Genomic DNA, 7,362 nt, shown 5'->3' with positions numbered 1-7,362 from the left:
TGCCGCTAGGCCCAGGCGTTACCCACCCTGCCGCTAGGCCCAGGCGTTACCCACCCTGCCGCTAGGCCCAGGCTTTACCTACCCTGCCGCTAGGCCCCAGGCTTTACCCACCCTGCTGCTAGGCCCAGGCGTTACCCACCCTGCCGCTAGGCCCAGGCTTCACCCACCCTGCGCCAGGCCCAGGCGTTACCCCACCCTGCCGCTAGGCCCCCAGGCTTCACCCACCCTGCGCCAGGCCCAGCTTTACCCACCCTGCCGCTAGGCCCAGGTTTCACCCACCCTGCGCCAGGGCCAGGCGTTACCCACCCTGCCGCTAGGCCAGGCTTCACCCACCCTGCTGCTAGGCCCAGGCGTTACCCACCCTGCTGCTAGGCCCAGGCTTCACCCACCCTGCGCCAGGCCCAGGTGTCACCCACCCTGCCGCTAGGCCCAGGCTTCACCCACCCTGCTGCTAGGCCCAGGCGTTACCCACCCTGCTGCCAGGCCCAGGCGTTACCCACCCTGCTGCCAGGCCCAGGGCATTACCCACCCTGCTGCCAGGCCCAGGCGTTACCCACCCTGCTGCTAGGCCCTGAAGAGACACATCCCCCAGGGCTAGGTCATCGGCCTATGGAAGAGGGGCTAACCTAGGAAGCAAAAGGACTTTGGGGTTCACAGCAAGGCCAAAGATACCAACCTGAGGCCTCTCCAAACAGGCTGTAGTGGAGAGACAGTGTACAATACCAGACCAGGGATGTACTTCTGAGGCTGTATAAGGCCCTGGTCAGGCACTGGCATCCGCTCCCTGAGGCTCTGGCACTCGCTCCCTCCCTCTCCCCCTTCCCCTCTGGCATCCACTCCCTCTGGCTGTGGCAATCACTCCCTGCCCCTCCCCCTCTGGCATCCACCTCCTCCCCCCTCCCCTCCCCTCTGGCATGCTCTGGCATCTTCTCCCCCCCCCCCCCTCCTCTGGCAGGTTAGCACGAGGCTGAATAGAAACCGTGTACGGGAGAGGCCGGAGCGGTGGCTGTCCGTCACAGCGTCCGTTGGGACAGCAGGCGCCGACAGGATGGGCCGAAGGAGGGGAGAGAGAGGTTGGGGACATCCCTTTGAGCTGAGGGATTGTTAGACTAGTGTGGAAAAACTCCGAGGAAAGGTATAATCCCAGGCAGATATTAACCCAACAATTGGGCTTGCTGACAGAACGGAGCCTAAGGCCTAAGGCCTATTGGGCCACAAATCGGAGCCAATCTCAATTCTTCAATAAGCACCACCCAATGTTCTGTACTATTTGTCATTAAGGGTGAAAGGGCTCCAGGTGCAGACAAAAATGTTGCCTAGAAACCTGTGTTTTTACCCCTTAAACAGGTCTACCCAGAACTGGCCCTCACATGGCAACGGGACCCTGTTGGCACCACAGATATGAGCTGGGTAGTGAGAGAGAGCCGAGACATTGAGAAGAGCTTCCTGGAGTCAGCCCGCTGCAGGCAGCCCTGGTACCCGCCGGGCTGGGCCCCCCGCGTCCCGATCGCCCACGAGGCCCCCCGTATCGCCCAGGCAGAGCAGAGCGAGCCCGAGCTGGCGGGCCTGCGAGAGAGACGGGACGGAACGCACCCCCCGCCAGCCGAGCCCCCGGGCACGCCCAGCCCCAAAGCCAAGGCGCCGAAAATCAGGAAGTCCCCCCGGGCCACCAAGGGCGTCCCGCCGAAGCGGTACGGGCAGCCCTCGGCGCGGCGCACGCGGGGCCGCGTGACTCCCTCCAAGAGCCGGAGGTAGACTTGCCCAGCAAGTGTCCCAACTGGAGGATGGCAAGGTGCCTCAAAGTATGTATCTACATGGCAAAGACACGCGTGTGTGCGCTTATGTGTGTGTGTACGCGTGTGTACGTGAGTGCGGGCATGTGTGTGTACACGTGAGTGCGGGCATGTGTGTGTACACGTGAGTGCGGGCATGTGTGTGTACACGTGAGTGCGGGCATGTGTGTGTACACGTGAGTGCGGGCATGTGTGTGTACACGTGAGTGCGGGCATGTGTGTGTACACGTGAGTGCGGGCATGTGTGTGTACACGTGAGTGCGGGCATGTGTGTGTACACGTGAGTGCGGGCATGTGTGTGTGGGGGGGGGGCGTGCGCTCACGTGTGTGGCCGTGTTTGTACAAGTGCGTGTGTGAGAGAGAAGTTTGGTGGTTGTTACAGTAATTAAGCCCTTTTCTGTTATTTCACGGGATCCTGACTCGCTGAGTGCCTCGCTCGGGACATTTCCGAGAAGGGGGGGGGCAGTTAGGGGTCAGGCTTGGCCAGGCCGGGATAAGCAAGGCAGATTTCCGGAGACGTTAAGTGAACAGACTCGGGTTATTTATTCAAGACATTCGATGACCGTTGTCATGGTCAGGATGACCAAGACGGGATTTTCGATGCCAGGTTTTATTAATTGAATTAACGTTCCGCTGGCGGCCCTGGATTTGAACCCTTGGCCGTCTCCGCAGCGACCACCCAGCGGCCCCCAAGCCAAAGCCTCTCTCCCCGCCCATTACAACCGTGCACAATTTCTTCCTCCCGGCTTGGCCTGCTGTGGTTTTTGTCTTTTTTGTTCTGACACACAATTGGAGGTCAGTGAAACCTCGCCGCCCCCCCCCCCCCCCCATCCCCGCCCCTCCCACACCGCGAGGGGAGATCCTCGCCTCGAACCGTCCGAATAAAACTCACCCCCTCGCTTTAGATCTTCCGCTGGATTGGCGGAGACTGCGCAGGATCCCGATTCCAATCCGCGTTTCCGACTCGCGCCGTGGTCGCACGTACGCGGACCTGTGGGCCTGGCTGGCACAGCCCTGACTTGTGACCCACTGCCCCCTGCCGCGCCAGGGCAACCCAGCTCCCCCCTGTTAACTGGCATCATTCGGCCAACCCAACTCGTTCCTGCCAGCTCTCCGCAGGGGGAGCTGATGCCGGGGGGGTGGGGAGGGGGGGGGGGGGGGTTTTGGCCCGTCGGGCCTCTCTGAGGGCCCCACTCTTTGAAATATATTTTCCGCCTCCCTGAAGGATAAGAGCAGGGCTTCAAAACGCCTCGGCGCTTGTGAGCAAGGGTGCTTCAAGCCTTTCTCGCTCGGCCGCAGCAGGACTCTGTGGAAGGACAACGGACGGCGCAGACTCCCAAAGTCCCCAAACACGGAGGCCCCCGATGGGATCCCAGATGAGAGGGACCACCTCGGGGCTGTCGAGCTTCGGCAAAGTGCTAACGGTGTCACATGGGCCTCGTGGCCTATCTCCCCACCTTCGCAAACATTGTTCGCACAGTAGGCCCCATCGCCAAAATGGGGAGGAGGGGGCGGAAGGGGAGCAGGTACGGAGCCAGGGTGGGAAATCAACAGGAAGCGGGAATTTCCCAAAGTCGCCCGATGTGAGCTTTATCGGAGTGGGTGGGGTGGGGGGGGGGGGGTGCCGGTTTAGGATTGTCTAACGGAGAAATCCAGGGCTCCCACCTTTCCGCTCCTCAACGGGGAGAGCACAGACGGCGAATTGAGAGTGATGTGTCGACTAACCCGTCCCGTGCGTTTTCTCTTCGACAGGGGGTTACCAGGGGCGACCCGCAAAACTGCGCCATCATGTAACCGGGGGCGATCGTCTGGACAAAGAACCTGCTCCGCCGGGGAACTGAAGACGAAATAATAAATCAAGCGTACTTTGTATTTTTTAAAAACCCAACAAAAAAAAAAATGAGAAGTTTGTAAAACACAGATGAACGTTTGGTTTGGGTTTTGATCTCCCGGAGTTCTATACCATTCCAATTGGGAAAGATTAACGCTAACCAAACTCTATTTGTTTATGACACGGTGATATATATATATCTATATATTTGTTAACCATTTGGTGCCTAATGTCCCTTGGAAGCTTCCTTGGGAAACAGCCTTAAGTGATTCTAGAATCTTGCGTATAATGGCAATCCAGCATTTGGGGTGTTTTTTACGATCTCTTTAAGGGGCTTGTGAACCCCCCCCCCCCCCCACTCCTCATTCTCGCCCCGGGTTTCTGAAGTCTAATTTTGGCCAGAGGCCAAGGAACAGCGGAGTCCGGATATCCCTTGCTGCCCGCAATCAACTCTCGTGTTAATTCAGTGCCAGTCCCGTGGAGATGTCCCAGAGTGCCTCACAGCGGATCGGGAGCCATCTTTTTTTCCCCGGTCAATGACTGCCTTTTTTTTTCAGTCGAGCGCCCCTCTCTCTCTCTCTCTCTCTCTCTCTCCCTCTCTCTCTCTCGTACCAAATGTTCTTTTACGGAGCGCCCTGTGCTGTTGTATTCCAGAGGTGGCCGCACATCTGGTCGCCCGTAAACACGGTTCTGGCGCCCTCAACTGTGCTCTGCGTTCTCTTGCCGAGCCAGATTCCAATTGGATCCGTGCGTGGCCGTGTTCAAGTCCCCCCCCCCCCCCCGGATTCGGGGCCTTCGCCGAGAGTCCCTTTTCTAACTCCCTGGCTTGCTTGATGGGTGGAGGGGGAGCCTGAGGGGGACACCTGGGGTACGTCAGCAGTCTGTCACGTCGGATTCCAATCCGTGGACGGCTCGCTCTAAACGAGCCGTCGACGGTGACGACCCGCTCGCGAGCTGCCACATTTGCAAGCTGACGCCTCCATAGTTTTGCCTCCTGTTGTTGAACAGCAGGATTCCGCAGACCCCCTCGATATTTAGACGGTGATCCAGCAGTGGATCAACTTCCAGATGTGCCCACCAGCCCCCAACGGCTTCTCCTGCCTCCTCCCAATATATCTAACCATTCCTCTTTTGAGAGGATGCACAGATCTTGGTGTAACCGTGCACTGCGGTCAAATTCTCACGCCCCCGCTGCCCTGTCTGTATGGAACAGATAATCGATCGTTTTGCACTGAACGTCTTCAGCCGAGAGATCGCCGCACCATTTTGTTAGAGCTGAGCGACCCCCGCCCAGTCTTCACCATAACTCCCCCACGCCCCAGAGATTCAGTCTTCACCACGACCCTCCCAAGCCCAGAGTTTTGGTGTTTATTGATGGTGGCTCTATGCTGTAACACTCCTTGTTCACATTCCCGCTCAAACAAAGGTGCGCCTTGTCCGCATGTGATAGGAGCTGGGTCAAATTAATTCTTATCAACGGACAATACAACCCGCTCTCTCTCTCGCTCTCTCTCTCTCGGCAGTACCGAATCTGATCTGAGGCCTGTTGGAAGAATCTTTTCACCTTGTGTCACAGGAAATCACAGATAACCGGATTTCAAAACGAACACAGATCGGTTGGCCAGGTGGTACCCAAATAAGCGCTCTTCTCGTGTAGTATAAATTGTTGTTGGAGTCTGGTTTTTTGGTGTGTGTGTGTGTGTGTGTTCAGGAAGGGGCGGAAAGGGTATAGATGCATTAAATTGATTTAGCACCAAGTCTGGGAATATTTGTCCGTTTTCCCCCCCCCCCCCCAATACAACTTTCCATTTTATTTCATTTTTTGTTTGAAAACCCGGACTGGGAATTTCCAATTGTCCGCAGGGGAAGTGATGCGATAGAAGGGGTTCAATCCATTGGCCCATTTTTTTCCCCCCCCCCAGTACCCCTTGCTCTGGAAAGCCAGAGGGCTTTCTCGGAACGAGGCGTGGACGCTGTGGTCTGAATGGGTGGTGGGGGAGGGGGGGGGGTGTAGATTAGTGATCAGCTGGTTGCCGGTAAAGGTGAGGTGATTGTTCTGGTGGCCATTTTGTTTAGAAAGGGCGGTTCGCTCTATTTGATGGTTGGATGAGAGAGGGGGGGGGGGGGGCGGTGTTTCCAACGAGCCGGCGGAAGATAGGCCCGTTATTGGGGGCAGTGAAGGGGAGTAGCAGAGCGCCTCGGGTGGACGGTGCAGGCTCTGAACCGTTACCGCATTGGCGAAGGGCGCGGAGCGACGCTTGTGGCCGGGGAGGTAGATCTAACGAACGCCGGACGGAGAGGGGAATGTGGAGGGAGTGTTCGTCGACAGGAATCAGACCGGGTGGTGCTCGGGGAAAGAAAGACTGAAGAGAACGCTGGATGTTGCTGAGAAAAGAGACCAGACTGTCAAAGTCTTTCTACTCGGACTCATCAGGTCCGATTCACAAGCGCACCAAATCTCAAAGGGAACCTCAATTTCTACTGCGCGAGAAGAGAGTGCTGATTGGTTGAGGTTTTGCCACTGAGAATGCACCAGGGAACTCTTGTTTTGATTTTTGTCTCCCTCCGCCAGAACGCCCCCACTAACGCACTGGCACCACAGACTGTTCAACACCCATTCTCGCTGCGCAAAGGCCTTCTGACACCTGAACTTCAGTCGAGACCCTTGTAGTACCCCCCCTCCCCCTCGCATATTCTGTGTGGGACCCTTGCTGAGTGCGAGGGGCCTGTTTATTTGTTTTCCGCTTTGGAGGAAGCAATGTTCCTTTGCAAACTGCTGACAAAAGTGTTGGAAATGGGTCTCGAGGGGAGGGGTGCGCACAGCAGAAGACCCCAAAACCGCCATCGCCAATAACCCTTCGCTGCCAAATGACCGCCTCCAAATTGGCGTCAGTCGTTCCCGTTTAAACGCAGGCCCCGCAACGCTCCCCTCGCACTCACGCCCGCCTGCCAGCTGGCGTTGAAGCGGCTCTCCGTGATCCGAGCTGCTTCGCGGCTCTCCGATCCCGCGTACAAGCCCTGCCCTCCCCGCGCTGAGGGGGCTCCGGCGATAGGAACTATCGCGGTTCCGACTCGATCCAGGGCGGAGGCGGCACAAACGCGGGCCAAAGACGTTTGAGCCGCGATTGGGTGCCCTGGCCGCTATGAATTCTTCTCTGAGACGGACGCCCCCCCCCCCCCCCCCCCCCCCCCCCGACGCGTTGACTCGCCGGTGATCGTCTGGAGCCTCCACCCCCAAACGGGTTTCCCATTGAATCCACCGTCCACCCACCCCCGGGAGGAGGGGAGTGGGGGGTGAAATGTGCCGATGGAGGGGACGGGGACGATCTCGCCCTCTCGTGCTTTGGCACGCTGGTTGGGGGGGGGGGGGGGGGGGGGAAGGGTTTGGGTAAGTTGGTGCCGGTGCCCAGGCGAATGACGAAAATGTCTTGGGCTGATTTGCGGTGCGAAGGTGTTGACGTGTTTGATGACATGGGTTGCTTCATCCTTGGGAAGGGTCGGACAGAACGAGGGGGGGGGGCATCATTAACTGTTTACCAGCTGTCTACGCTGCCACATGGAACTAGTCTCCTGCTTGACGCAGGGGGGGGGGGGGGGCGGGGGCGGGTTTTTTATTTTGGCTCAACACTCGCTTTTGTAAGAATCTATATCGAAACTCCTGCGCTTTATTTTGTACACACGAGAAAGTCGTTCTCTGCCTGTGGGTGCTTCTTAATAAACTTTCGAGTATATCGTTGA

The 7,362-nt window shown here is 57.9% G+C and overlaps 1 long non-coding RNA gene across 1 annotated transcript; it reads left to right on the top strand.

The window, feature by feature from the left end:
- Nucleotides 1–1,350: 1,350 nt before the first annotated feature.
- Nucleotides 1,351–7,362, top strand: LOC140406852 (uncharacterized). Its single transcript, XR_011939342.1, has 2 exons — nt 1,351–1,802; nt 3,546–7,362. It is a non-coding gene; the product is annotated as an uncharacterized lncRNA (long non-coding RNA).

This window comes from Scyliorhinus torazame, unplaced genomic scaffold (assembly GCF_047496885.1).
Source record: "Scyliorhinus torazame isolate Kashiwa2021f unplaced genomic scaffold, sScyTor2.1 scaffold_931, whole genome shotgun sequence".
Taxonomy (NCBI): domain Eukaryota; kingdom Metazoa; phylum Chordata; class Chondrichthyes; order Carcharhiniformes; family Scyliorhinidae; genus Scyliorhinus; species Scyliorhinus torazame.
This window is presented reverse-complemented; position numbering and strand designations above follow the sequence as displayed.